Source organism: Bradysia coprophila (assembly GCF_014529535.1).
Source record: "Bradysia coprophila strain Holo2 chromosome X unlocalized genomic scaffold, BU_Bcop_v1 contig_128, whole genome shotgun sequence".
In the NCBI taxonomy this organism is placed as follows: Eukaryota; Metazoa; Arthropoda; class Insecta; order Diptera; family Sciaridae; genus Bradysia; species Bradysia coprophila.
The window spans coordinates 4,535,993-4,550,037 of NW_023503295.1; the positions used below are offsets into that span (position 1 = coordinate 4,535,993).

Genomic DNA, 14,045 nt, shown 5'->3' on the forward strand with positions numbered 1-14,045 from the left:
TCCTTTTTCCCATTTTATGGCACGAGTATAATACACATGAAATATAAAAAAAAATTGGAAAATTATATTGATATTCACCCAATAATAATGAATAATTTTTTCGACTTGAGTTGAATTACAACATTTTTAGCACTCTATGGTTCGTTATACGCACGTATTCACTACCAAAGATTGTAATGGCATTTTAATACAAATGTCTCCGAATGCATTATAATATTCAAGTTAGTTAAAGTACAATGTGATGTACTTGACTCGTAATATTACTATGAATTTATATATATTAATGTATTATACTGTCGCCGTCGTCGCCTCAAACCACTTGCTTCATAGCTCATAGCGTATTCATATATTAAAAGTGGAGAAAATATAATTTCCGAAGCGAATTTTATTATGTATGCCGAGTTTGAACTATTCCCGGATAGAGTTGACAGCGTTAAACAAATGATAGTTTGTAGAATAGTTGAAGAACGTTTTAAAATAAATTAAAAAATTGTTTATTTGCACATTCAGATGCATCTGGAATAATCATTTGTCAGAAGCCAATTATTATATCGATTTGAATTTTATCCGAATGTCAGTAATTACATTCAATGCCAATAATTTTTCCCCCTGATTTATTAGTTCAACTGTAAAAGTTTAGAATATTGTACGCACACATTTCGACCGAAAAGTCATTTCGTTTGATTGACATTTGTGCCGTCATCACAAAAAATTGTTTTATCAATTCGAAATGGAACAAATATTGCTGGAAGACTCATTAGTTTTGACAGTAAAGCAAATTTTGTCAGCTGAATGTGTTTGAGCATAGAATCTTTTCCAAGTTTTTTTTTTCTGTTCAAAACAATCCGAATTTTAAACGGTGAATTTTGTGCAAACCTTCCATTTTATAATTTTAAAACGTTGGTGCGTGAAATGCAAAAACCTGTTGATCTTTAACATCTTTAACACGTTTGACATCACAATTTATGTGGCATTAAAATATTATTATTTAGCATTTTGGTCTACAAATTGAACAACTTTTAATGTTCCGATCAACGTATCAGTAAATCTTCAGTTCGTTTCGCTCCGTTTCAGTAAAGAAATCAATTAATTTCGTTATTTCAATAAAGGTATTTCGTTTGTCAAACCATGAATAAATTACACTCATGTTCTCATTTGGTAAAAAAAATCTTATTGAAATGGCGAATCACGAACGACAATCGTAATCACATGTTATCGTGTAGCATAATCCACTGAATTTTATCACTTTGCCAAAAGCTACAACAGACAGTGCATACTAGAAAAACCAACTTGACAAAACAAATTCTTCATAAATTAATGGAAAACATTTGAGCGTTCAGAAGTGTCATTGCTACATATGCACATAAAAACTTTCCGCTTTAATTTGTATTCTTGTTGTTTACTTATAGCTTGGATATACGTACAAAATGTACGGAGTACTACAAGTTTTACAAGTACATTATACTTGCGTTTGCCTATACACTTATGAGTATAATATAATACCGAGCTCTCTACGATTTGTGTATGAGCATATATGTATATTATACACAATTTTAGTTATTTTCATTTATCTCTGTGCCATATTTATAAAATTTTATAATATTGAGTAAGTTTTAATCAGTTGTAAATCGGTCGCGTCAGCTTATATTATATTAAATAATTGTGCATGCATGAAATGCTTTTTTTTTTCTTCATATATTTCTTCTCTCCCGTACCGACTAAATATTTATGTATAATACAAAAACAGTACCGAACCGTGTATGTACCCTCTCCAAGTGAATATATGTGAAGAAATTTATTTTTATTTTATTATAAATTTGTGATCGCTATAAATCGATTGTTTTGTACACATATATATGCATTCTTATGAATTGTAATATATTGATTTATAGTTAGACTAAATAAATTTTCATTTTCGAATGAAACAAACAAAAAAAACTGGTGTGTTGTGTACACATTTAAGTATATGAGTGACACAATAAGTATAATATAACCAAAGTCATGTCGTAAGTGACTGCATATAATACGAAATCCATTTGCTAAAAAAAAAAATGAAATGTAATGCTAAGTCTGATGATTTTAGCTTCAGAGATTGAAAGTTTTGTGTATAGTGATATGAGTAGTGTGGTGATTTACATGTGCAAAAAAGAAAAGAAAGAAACGATACTCTGTGTGGTGAATTACGGTAAATTTTTCATTTTCATATTTCTTCATTTCGCATTCATTTGCACAGAGCGCGGTTTTTTACTTTAGATGGTTTAATTGAACGCTGGTTTTACATTCATTGAATGTTATGAACGTACGAGAAATAAATTTATTTGGATTTCAACTAAAAAAAAACAATTTTTTTTTTGCATTCGATAGGTCAATAGTGATTCGATTTCATGTAATGTTACCTACCTGAACGTCATATTATGTTATGGTGTGTAACACCAATCCAAAGCGATAAAATACGTATGAGAGTGATAAAATAAATCGATTTGAAAAGCATATACCATTTGGTCAAATTATCCGACGAATAATGCGTGTTTATTTAGGTAAATTTTGCTGTTAGTAAGGCCGAAAACACACGAGCAATTTTGCGTTGATGTGATCGACAATTGTGGGGCGTTTTCAGACATTCACCACAAACAAAGGAAAACGCAGCATAATTGTCGGATCCCATCGACGCAAAATTGTTCGTGTGTTTACGGCCTAATCAACAATTTTAACTCAGCATTGAACCAAGTCTAAAAGTCAATTTGCGAAACTGTAAACCGCACAGAAAGACAATATATCGCTCGCTTCAATACATCGTCATCTAGTCGTATAACCAGAAATACGAATTGAAATTTCAACCATTTTTATCTATAAAATTCAAATTCTCCGAAATGATACTTACATATTGATAGATAGCGTCATTATCTGCACATGTTCTGCTCATACACTGAAGTTGTGTGGTTTTTCTTCTTTTGTGTCTAATAAATAGAATTAAACGAAAAACATTACCTTCACACATACTCTGTGCGCTCCATCATTTTCGTAACATAGCCGACAAACGTTTTGTTGATAACAGCATCAAAATAACCGATGCCACTTCACTCGCACATTTTCGAATTATAATATACACAAATGTCTTTCGTGTCGCTCTTGCTTTCTAACAAAAACGTAAATTGTAATATGGCCTCATAAGTTAACATTTTCATAAAGCGAAGAAGTTGCAAGCGTACGTATATTCAAATAAAGATATCAGCATGCGCTTGTGTAATACACAAATGTGTGTATATTATGTACTGGAAAACTGGAATCATTTGAAAGTCATATAATTGTGTCCATTCATGAATCATTTTCAAGTTGAAATGTTTTTTTTCTTCTTCTCTCTTGTCTTAAGTGTTGTTTTCGCTTTGGGGGAATCTGTTCGTCGTTGTTTTCATTTCGGAACGCAATCTGCTATGAATAGGAATTTTAGTTGATAAAATAAACGATTTGTCTAACTTCAATTAACCTCCAAGTTTCAATGTTAGCTTATGAAGCTATGAAAATTACGATTATATGTGGCGTTTCGGTAGTTATGAAAAAACATAGCTAACGCCGACCCGTACGAAACACCTATTCGTATCAAAAGCCTTTAATGTGAAACTCTTCATTTCTCTTACTTCATTTTCTTCTCTGCTGAAAAACTATTCTTCCCTTTAAAATCACTTACATTATCCACTCTTTGCCTTGTTATCATATACAATTAAATTGCCGGAGGCAATATAGACAGCCCCGTATGAAGTCAACTTTCATAAATTCCTATTTAAACAGCTATATACCGCTATATTTAACTATATTTCACTATAAATAAACATTTCACAGATAAATATATGCTATTATATAGCTCTATATGCCTGTATATAGCTCAATATAGCTGTATATAGGTATATATAGATGTCCGTATATGGAATCCCTGAAACCCCTCACACTTAACACATTATTTCCATGTTAACAGAAACTCTCTAAGCATCATTTTTCCCACTTTATATCGTTTTACTAAAATCCAATATGGCCGCCGGCAGCCATTTTGTTAGGACACCGAAATAGTACCGACGCTTTACATTCGTTAATACCTTTCAAACAAAAAAAAATTCATGAAATTCGGTCAAAATTTACTCGAGATATTGTCAAAATACACCACGTTCACTGTACTTCCGAGTAGCCAGATAAGAGCTCACTCCAAGAGACCTAGCTCACGCTCCGGAGAACATAATTTCATAAAAAAAAAATTTCCCTGATTGGTACGGTCAATACCTATCTAATAAAGCTAAAACAGACGAAATATGTTAAAATGTGGCCGACCTACAAGCAAAAACTGCTTGCCGCCCTGTGCCTGTTCCACACCAAGGGGTCTAACTCACGAGTCGGTCATCCGATTTCCATAAACTTTTTTTTTGTCGATCGGTATAAGGCTCGGAACGGGTTCGGGTTGACCTGTTTTAGTTCATGTTGACCTGAACCGGATTTATGACCCGAACCTGAAAAATTATTTCGGGTTCAACCCGAACTTGACCCGAACTTGAATTTTCGATTTCGGGTTTAACCCAAACCTGACCTGAACACGAAATTGTTCAACCCGAATTTGACCTGAACCTGAATTTTCAATTTCGAGTTCGACCCGAACCTGAACTGAACCCGAAATTTTAAATTTAATCAGGTCGGGTTCGGGTAACCCGAAATTTTGAGCGTTTATTACACTAAAAAATGTCAAAAATTTCGGGTTACCCGAACCCGACCTGATTAAATTTAAAATTTCGGGTTCAGTTCAGGTTCGGGTCGAACTCGAAATTGAAAATTCAGGTTCAGGTCAAATTCGGGTTGAACAATTTCGGGTTCAGGTCGGGTTCGGATTAAACCTGAAATCGAAAATTCAAAATCGGGTCAAGTTCGGGTTGAACCCGAAATAATTTTTCAGGTTCGGGTTAAATCAAGTTCGGGTTCCGGTCTGACCGAACCCGACCCGTTCCGAGCCTTAGATCGGTATTGTAAATACCTTTTATTTGACGTATCACTTACAAGTTTAACGTTTAAATGTCCGGAGATATCTTCGAAAAACCGTAAAGCACTTATTGGGCCACAGCTCGGGAGGGGTCGATCCAAAATCACTCATCTTCGAACTTAGCCTGTCTTTTGACATTACCAAACGGGAAAAAAAAGAATTTTCAAAATCGGATGCGTTTTACTCAAGTTATCGTGCAGACACACAGACGGACAGACAGACAGACGGACAGACGGACATCTCTAGACAACCACAATAGGTTTCCCCTTACTCAGGGAGTCCAATTCGACGTGTTACAAACGTATGCGTAAACCTATAAGACCCCAGTACTTCGTACGGGTCTAAAAATCATTCAAATGGGCGACTAGGTATAACACTGATGGGTGTATGAAAGTATCTTTAATCATAATTATCGACGGTTTTGAATCATGTTTCCTGTAATCATGGTAGAAACGATCGTATAGTCAAATCAAACGTTCTTCTGAACAATTCTATTGATTAGTGTCAACTTGTACTGTGCTTCCATTCAGAGATCAAGGCGGTTATCATGTGACCTTAGCACCTCTTCTACCACACACACACACACAATAGGAAGCAAAACGATCATTTGAAAAACTTGTTTCGATAAACTTCCATTTCTAATTACTTTTCATAAAATCACAGCAATTGTCGAGCAATTTGTTTAACGATTCTTGACTGAATGTTTATTGTTGTCGAACGAAATCGATGACTTTTCACTTAATGGTCGATACCGTTCCAATATCAATTTTTTTACAGTATACATTTTCTGGGACTTAGTCACTGGGTTAAATATTGACAGAATTAGAAGTCGACAGATTTTCTTCTTGAGAAATTCCGTAAGATCATTTCAACATTATATCTCCGAAGCTCTGGAACGGAGGGAGATTATTTTCTGATTTGTGAGCAACAAAGTGAATAAAATGTTTCAAAAGTATGATAATCGCTTCAGCATGACAACTGGTTCGTTAGATATGCACAAAATGAAAGTCTTCTTACCGCATTGTGACATACTAACAGGATCAGGAGGGTGAAGTTGGAGAATGAAAATTTCAACCTCACATGCTATAAAATTAATCCTTATCGTCAATCGTCAATTTTCTGTTTTTTCCTCTTTTTTTTAAATTAAACGAAATGTTCAAATTGAGTACACAGTTAATTCCAATCAGACCGCACAAAATTTGAATGGTAAAATGTGAAAACGAAATCAATGTAAAAAACTAGCTTGGTCTACAAAAAAAAAGTCAGAAAAAAATTGATGAAATAAGAGAAAACAATACTGTAAAGCTTTTACTCAATAAACAACTCCAAATTACACACATATTATGTCAAGATCACCATACCATTTTGTAGACCCATGAACTATATGGCTATAATGGCTATAATGGCTCTTACGAACCGTTGTGCTGTGTAGTTACTCTCTGTGTGTGTATTGTCTATATGGGTAATTCCAGCTAATTTGTGACTGTTCGAAATATTTTCACCAATTGAAATGCGATTTCGGCAAACTTTTTTTTCCTTGAAAGCTGTTGACCAGACGCGTCGTTTAAGCCCCATATTACGTCGTTGGCCAAAAATCTCGGGGAGATACAACCATAAAAATGTATGCTTGTTTTCAGAATTTTTTTGAAAATTCAAGTTTATATCACGAAACCTGAACCGATTTCACTAAACTTTTTTTTTGCTGAAAGCTATTGACAAGACGCGTAGTTTGACACCAATATGAGGTTATTGTAAAATGCGGTCTCGGGGAGACATGACCAAAAAGTGTTTGTTTGTATTCGACATTCCGAGATATTCTCAATAAATCTCAAATGATTTTTGTAAATTTGTTTTCCTGTAGATGTGGACCATATAATTCCACAATTGCTCCAAATGACACGAAATTAAATTTTTTGAAGATTTTTGGTTCATTCTGCTTCGAAGTAAGGTAAAATCACTTCGACCCAAACGTTGCCGAAATTAAATTTTTTCAAATAAAAACTGAAGATCGGTGTCATTCGAAAGCTACAGCATATGACTTCACGAGAAAAATAACTTTGAGCCAATCAGGTTAGTTGGGTGAGTAAAGTAGGTGACAACAGCTTCCCAGTGGCGATAAAAGTCATCCTCGAATTTTAACTCGTCGAGATTATCTCGAAAAATTTTGTAACCATTTTTTTAAACGGTTTTGAGCCGAAACAACATTTTCTGTGGGATAACAACCACCAATTGTGAAAAAAAAAAATTCTGGCTATTTATGACCTCCGAGAAATATCACTTTTTTAGACATATCTCCCCCAAATTTTGGGTTACCAACCTCATATTGGGCTTAAACTGCGCGTCTTGACCATAGCTTTCAGGGAAAAAAAAGTTTACCGAAATCAGTTTTTATTTGGTGAAAATATTTCGAAAAGTCACAAACGTGTAACGCAACTAACCGCAGACTTTTGCGATCACACAAGTCACACTTCGCAGGCTAAAAATTCCAATTCTTGTTGGTATGAAAGCACTGTGTCTCCTGAGTATTAGAAAATTTATTGACTGATTTGTTACAGCAAAACATAGCCAACACAATTAACTTTATGACTCACAGATAACGAAATTTGTAACGCAACTAACCATGGAATTACCCATATATATAATATAAAATCAACTATTCAAAATCATAATTAAATTGCACACCAGATATATGAAACAACTACATAGAGAGGTCTTTAAAGTAAAATGTACAACAATAAGCGAAAAAAAAAGTCTGAATTTGTTTCGGCCCAATGCCAGCAATCAACAACAAATTAGTGAAAGTGGTTTTGGTGGTTTCAATCCGATATAGTACTGTACACCAAACAACTGGTTTTACAGCTTAATAACAATTTGTGCGAATAGACCAAGGAAACACTATTCAAAAGATTACTTTACGATTTTTGAATGCAAGAATTCCGATATGTACGGGTTTTCGTAACGAGTATAACACCACAACACCGTACCGTATCGAGTTTACTCATATTTTATTTTCCGTTCGTATAATAAATTTCGAATATTGTTCCATTTATCATCACAAATCATGTACACAAACTACAGAAAATATAAGAAAAAAAACCACCGACTCTGTCGCTTAAAATTCCAAAATGCAAAGTACATCAATTGTAAAAAGTATTCTCAAAAATTCGATAAATAATTATTTTATTCAGCATATACAATAACGACACCAAGAACTGTTGATAACATTTTTCGTTAGATCTACCTACAATTCCGAAACGAGTTCTGCGGTCGAATAAACTGTTTGTTCTTCACAAATTAAATTATTAATTTATTAATTCATGAGTAAATAGAACCGGCTCTCGATTTTCTTTTCTTTACACTTTGTTCGTCGTAGTGTATTTGGTCTGCTTAGGTAATATATGCTCAGCCGCGCGTAATCTTTTTTTTTCTGTTCGTGGAAACAGAAATAAGTTTAAAATGTCGGTTATAATAATCGAGAGTTTATAGCTTTAGCATATTGTTGGTGTTGATCTTTACTAATTTAATTTTACTGTCACTTTAGTACATCAAATCGATAAATTGCAATCGAATTTTATTAATAATTTTTGTTTTGTCTTTTCAGAATGAACATCATGATTATTCGGCCGTTTAAGGTAGGCATTTTTAAATGTAATAAGTCTTTGAGTTGACATCTCCTTGGTTAGTAGTGTATCTTGTGCCGAGTAGCACAAAGTCGATGTTTCTCAAATTAGGACGTGTCCCGTGTCCTACAAAAATTTAACTTGTGTAACGAGATATCGAATATACTTTTCATATTGACACCTACAAAATAGACAAAACGCTGAAATAATAATAATAACGAGCCGTCAGAACAGTCGGAGCATTTGCTGCGACTGAGCCCCGTACGGACCCGTACATCTATTGCGCACGTATTATGAAATGTGTACATCTTACAAATTGCGCATAGCGCAATTACGAAGCCCCGTACGACGTTCCTTTCAAATGTAACACAAATTTCAAGTTGACCTAAAATTTTAATTTATTGAGAGGCCTAAGGCCTAGTTACGGCCTTAGTCCAACGACCCAAATTTATTTATTTTTTCAACATCATTATATTCGGCCTTCGATTACCTTCCAAATGAAACAAAAATTAGGAAAATCGGACGAAATTTACTCGAGATATATGCAAAATACACTTAGGGCCGAGTAGCGGCCTTAGTCCAAGGACCCAAATTTTAAATTTTTTTTCAACAACATTCTATTCCTCGTTCGATTACTTTTCAAATGAAACAAAAATTAGGAAAATCGGATCAAATTTACTCGAGTTATATGCAAAATACACTTAGGGCCGAGGAGCGGCCTCAGTCCAAGGACCCAAATTTAATTTTTTTTCAACAACATTCTATTCCTCGTTCGATTACTTTTCAAATGAAACAAAAATTAACAAAATTGGATGAGATTTACTCGATTTATATGCAAAATACACTTAGGGCCGAGGAGCGGCCTCAGTCCAAGGACCCAAATTTCAAACATTTTTCTCACCACATTCTATTCGGTATTCAATTACCTTTCATATTAGACAAAAACTAGCAAAATTGGATGAGATTTACTCGATTTATATGCAAAATACACTTAGGGCCGAGGAGCGGCCTCAGTCCAAGGACCCAAATTTCAAACATTTTTCTCACCACATTCTATTCGGTATTCAATTACCTTTCATATTAGACAAAAACTAGCAAAATTGGATGAGATTTACTCGATTTATATGCAAAATACACTTAGGGCCGAGGAGCGGCCTCAGTCCAAGGACCCAAATTTCACACATTTTTCTCACCACATTCTATTCGGTATTCAATTACCTTTCATATTAGACAAAAACTAGCAAAATTGGATGAGATTTACTCGATTTATATGCAAAATACACTTAGGGCCGAGGAGCGGCCTCAGTCCAAGGACCCAAATTTCAAACATTTTTCTCACCACATTCTATTCGGTATTCAATTACCTTTCATATTAGACAAAAACTAGCAAAATTGGATGAGATTTACTCGATTTATATGCAAAATACACTTAGGGCCGAGGAGCGGCCTCAGTCCAAGGACCCAAATTTCAAACATTTTTCTCACCACATTCTATTCGGTATTCAATTACCTTTCATATTAGACAAAAACTAGCAAAATTGGATGAGATTTACTCGATTTATATGCAAAATACACTTAGGGCCGAGGAGCGGCCTCAGTCCAAGGACCCAAATTTAAAACGTTATTCACCACATTATATTCGGGCTTCGATTACCTTTCAAATGAAACAAAAATCACGAAAAAAGGATGAAATTTACTCGAGTTATATGCAAAATACACTTAGGGCCGAGTAGTCTTTCACTTCTAGGGCCCTAACTCACGGGCCATTCACCCGATTTTAATAAACTTTTTTTTCCTGGATCGGTATCACATTACCTATCTTTTGCCGTTTCATTTACATTTCCATTTGTTTTTTTTTGCCATAAATATCCCCAAAAGACCTTAAAGCACTTAGGCGGCCCTAACTCACGAAGGGCTGACCTAAATATGCCCATCTTCGAACTTAGCCTCACTATTTTGACTATCTTTCAGGGAATTTTTTTTTTTTTTGAAATCGGATTTGATTTACTCAAGATATTGACGTGACGGACAGACGGACAGACGGACAGACAGACAAAATTTTTATTGCGGATTCGTCATCTATGAACATAGGCAAACACTTTGCCCTTACCGTCTGCTTCGAATTCCATCAATTACACACGGCATCGTAATCCTATAAGCCCCTTTGTACTTCGTACGGGGCTAAAAATAATAAATGTCATTGCGACCAACATTTTTTTTTAAGTGGGAAGTTTTTCAACTCTTGTGAAGAAATTGCTTTTCCACCAGCGTTAGTCATTTCGATACAAGGGAGGAAAAGAATTTCCAATAAAATTGTTGTTTGCATAGATCTCGGGCATGAAGGTTATGTTTTCGTCCCAGTAACCGAATAAAAATTTTCCGATAACCAACTAAAAACGACTCACCGGATTGCTTTGTTCAGTGAAGGCTCGATTCCACAGGTTACCATGATACCATATTATTTCCATTTCCGATAGATTTTGAAAACTAACGATAACTGGTTAGACAAATCTCGCTCATGGACATCACAATCTGTCATATTGTAGTTGTCAATATCGCAAAAAAAAAGTACATTAAAAAATACGGATGCATAAAAATGCAAATCATCAAAGTTTATAATTTCGAGAATCAAAAAAAAAAAACAAACAAAAAACCAGTCAGACATATTCAATCAAGTAACTCTTAAAACATACAAAACTCGTTCAATCTTGAACGAAACAAAACAAAAAATTGAGAGAAAAAGAAAAAAATTTATATAAATATACCTATTTGAACCGCACACATTAATTTACAATAATAAAAAAAGCAACCAACAACTAGCAAACCATAAACTAGTTTTCACAAAGATTTATTAACACAATCCAATCATCATCATCACATTAAATATACTTAGACTTACGTGTACCGAACATACAGCAATTTGCATTGAAGAGGAATGTTTTATTTTTTTCGATTCTCTTCTTCGTCTTTTTCATTATTTTTTTTAAATTTTATTTTTAACTTATTTTCATTCTTCTGGGTATTATTTTTGTATCTGATTTATAAATAAATAACCATTTCTTTGTAATATAACTAAAACAGCATACACAATTATATGACTTTGCTTACGCATCTGAAGCTGATTTTACCGCGTCGTCGTGTTCACTTATGCTTGAAAATGTTGTTTTTTCGGTTCGGTTTTCTTCTTCTTCTCTTTAGTTACAAAAAAAAATTGAAATGGTCGTGTTATATTGAAATCAAAAACACATGAATTATCGATCTTATTTGAATGTAAAACATGTTATACGTTTTACAGGAAATATATTGCCGTTAGAAATAATTTCATAAAAAGTGTAAATTATAGAAATTTATAACTTTGTGCTTGCTACTGAATTATTAACTTTGCAATTCGTACACGCCGGAGAAAATCATTTAATGTAAAAACATCGTCCGAATCGTGTCTTTGCTTGTTTCAGCACACACTTAACATAAAACGTCGAACTTTCTTCCTGTGTTCGCGAACTGAAATCGTTTTGCTGTAAACACAAGAAACTTTCAGGGAATTCAAAAAGACATTTTTTGAAATGTCAGAAAATTTCGGATAGTGATCGCCCGGCCCGAAAGGACGGGTCTTAGATCTACCTTTAATTTTTAGGTCTTTTTTCTTTTAGAAAAAAACCCTATTGTGGACACTTCATCTGTCCGTCTGTCTGTCTGTCTGTCCGTCCATGTGTCTGTGTCACAATTCAAAAATGAGACGATAACAGCCTTATTGATTCAAAATTGCAATGTTACTATGAGCAAATCAACACCAGGCAAATAATAATTATTTGTTATCTGATAACCAATCGCTCATAGTTGGCATTGCAATTCGAAAATTTGGTAGTTGGTAGCTAACTACCAATATTATAATTGACTACCAAACGTAATTTTCGGCAGAGATGTTTACTATTCGAGAACTGCGCACTGACTCACGAGATTATTCTGCCTGCTTGCCTATTTAAAGCTTGAATTTTTGGCAGTTGACTACCAAACTGGTAGGTGACTACTAAGCTGATAGAGAGGTGGTAGAGATGTTAACTGTTTGAGAGCTGCACGCCGACTGATGAAATTATTAAGGCTGCTTGCCTATTTAGAATTCGATAATTTGGCAGTTGACTACCAAACTGGTAGTTGACTACCAAACTGGTAGTTGACTACCAAACTGGTAGTTGACTACCAAACTGGTAGTTGACTACCAAACTGGTAGTTGGCTACCAAACTGGTTGTTGGCTACCAAACTGGTAGTTGGCTACCAAACTGGTATAGTTGGCTACCAAACTGGTAGTTGGCTACCAAACTGGTAGTTGACTACCAAACTGGTAGTTGACTACCAAACTGATAGAAATTTGGTGGAGATGTTTGCTGTTCAACAGCTGGATATCGAATGATGAAACTATTCTTCCTGCATGCCTATTTATAACTCACGTATTTGGTAGTTGGTAGCTCCAGAATTGAGAAAATTGCGAAAATTTAGAGAAAGAAAAAAGACCTCACTAGGCTTATAGCCGGTCAATTCTTGTTTGTTTTGTCGCAATTCGGCAAAAATATGAAAATCAACTTATCTATGGAGATATACTATGACGAACGCAGAGATTTTTCTAAAATATATTGAATGGTCCTTGCGTGTCAGGTGGGTGTTAGCCCGATTTTACATACGTGTCATGGGAATTACATAACTTGTGGTGATGTGGTGTAAATAATTTATTCTAATTTTTCACACAAGGGCTTATGACTTACATATTCGGTTCACATATGTCCGGTGTGCTTCCATACCTGACCTATGTGTTAAAAGTCTATAATAACCATTTACTTACTTGAATGAATGTCTCGCACGTCCATATTCAATCCCATGCTGTCATGATTGACTTAATGGCACAATGCTGTAAGATATGTCACAATTTTCAGCCACAATCATTTTGCCAACATTCTTCTCTATGGCACAGCCAAAACAAAGCTCAGTTTTGCAAAAGCCACAACAAAACGTTCTCCAGTATGACTTCCTATCTTCTTGCTATTATTTAATGAGCCATGACTTAACTAAAGTGTCCATTGAAATGTTATGTCTCGGTTGTTTTTTTTTTCTTCAGCGTAGTATAGGATTCACAAGCTAAAATGTCGATTATTTCATGTCATTCGAGCGGGATTTTATATAATTAACTTAAATGCTAGCAAACTGAAAAGAAAATTATTTGAATTATTCGAAAGTGTAGACTGCTTCTCTAGCTAAATAACGGGCGAATTGTTTATTCATTCGTTCATTCATTAACTATTAATTTAGCTAACTAACATCGACAGACGAATTAAAATATCGAACGTAAGAGTTTTCACTAATTGTACAGAGAGACGCTTATGCCAGCAATGTTAAATTACCTCATTTAATGGCAATTTAA

At 34.4% G+C, this 14,045-nt stretch overlaps 1 protein-coding gene across 7 annotated transcripts in view; it reads left to right on the plus strand.

Moving 5' to 3' along the window:
* Window positions 1-14,045, plus strand: part of LOC119067793 (C-terminal-binding protein) — an 84,436-nt gene that overhangs the window by 27,732 nt on the left and 42,659 nt on the right. For 6 of the 7 annotated variants that reach the window (XM_037170942.1, XM_037170940.1, XM_037170937.1 and 3 more), the window contains exon 2: window positions 8,616-8,646. The gene's annotated coding sequence lies outside the window, so the exon portion shown is untranslated. Of the gene's footprint in view, window positions 1-1,897; window positions 2,186-8,615; window positions 8,647-14,045 lie in introns of those variants that run through there. The other variant, XM_037170939.1, reaches the window with a different exon arrangement.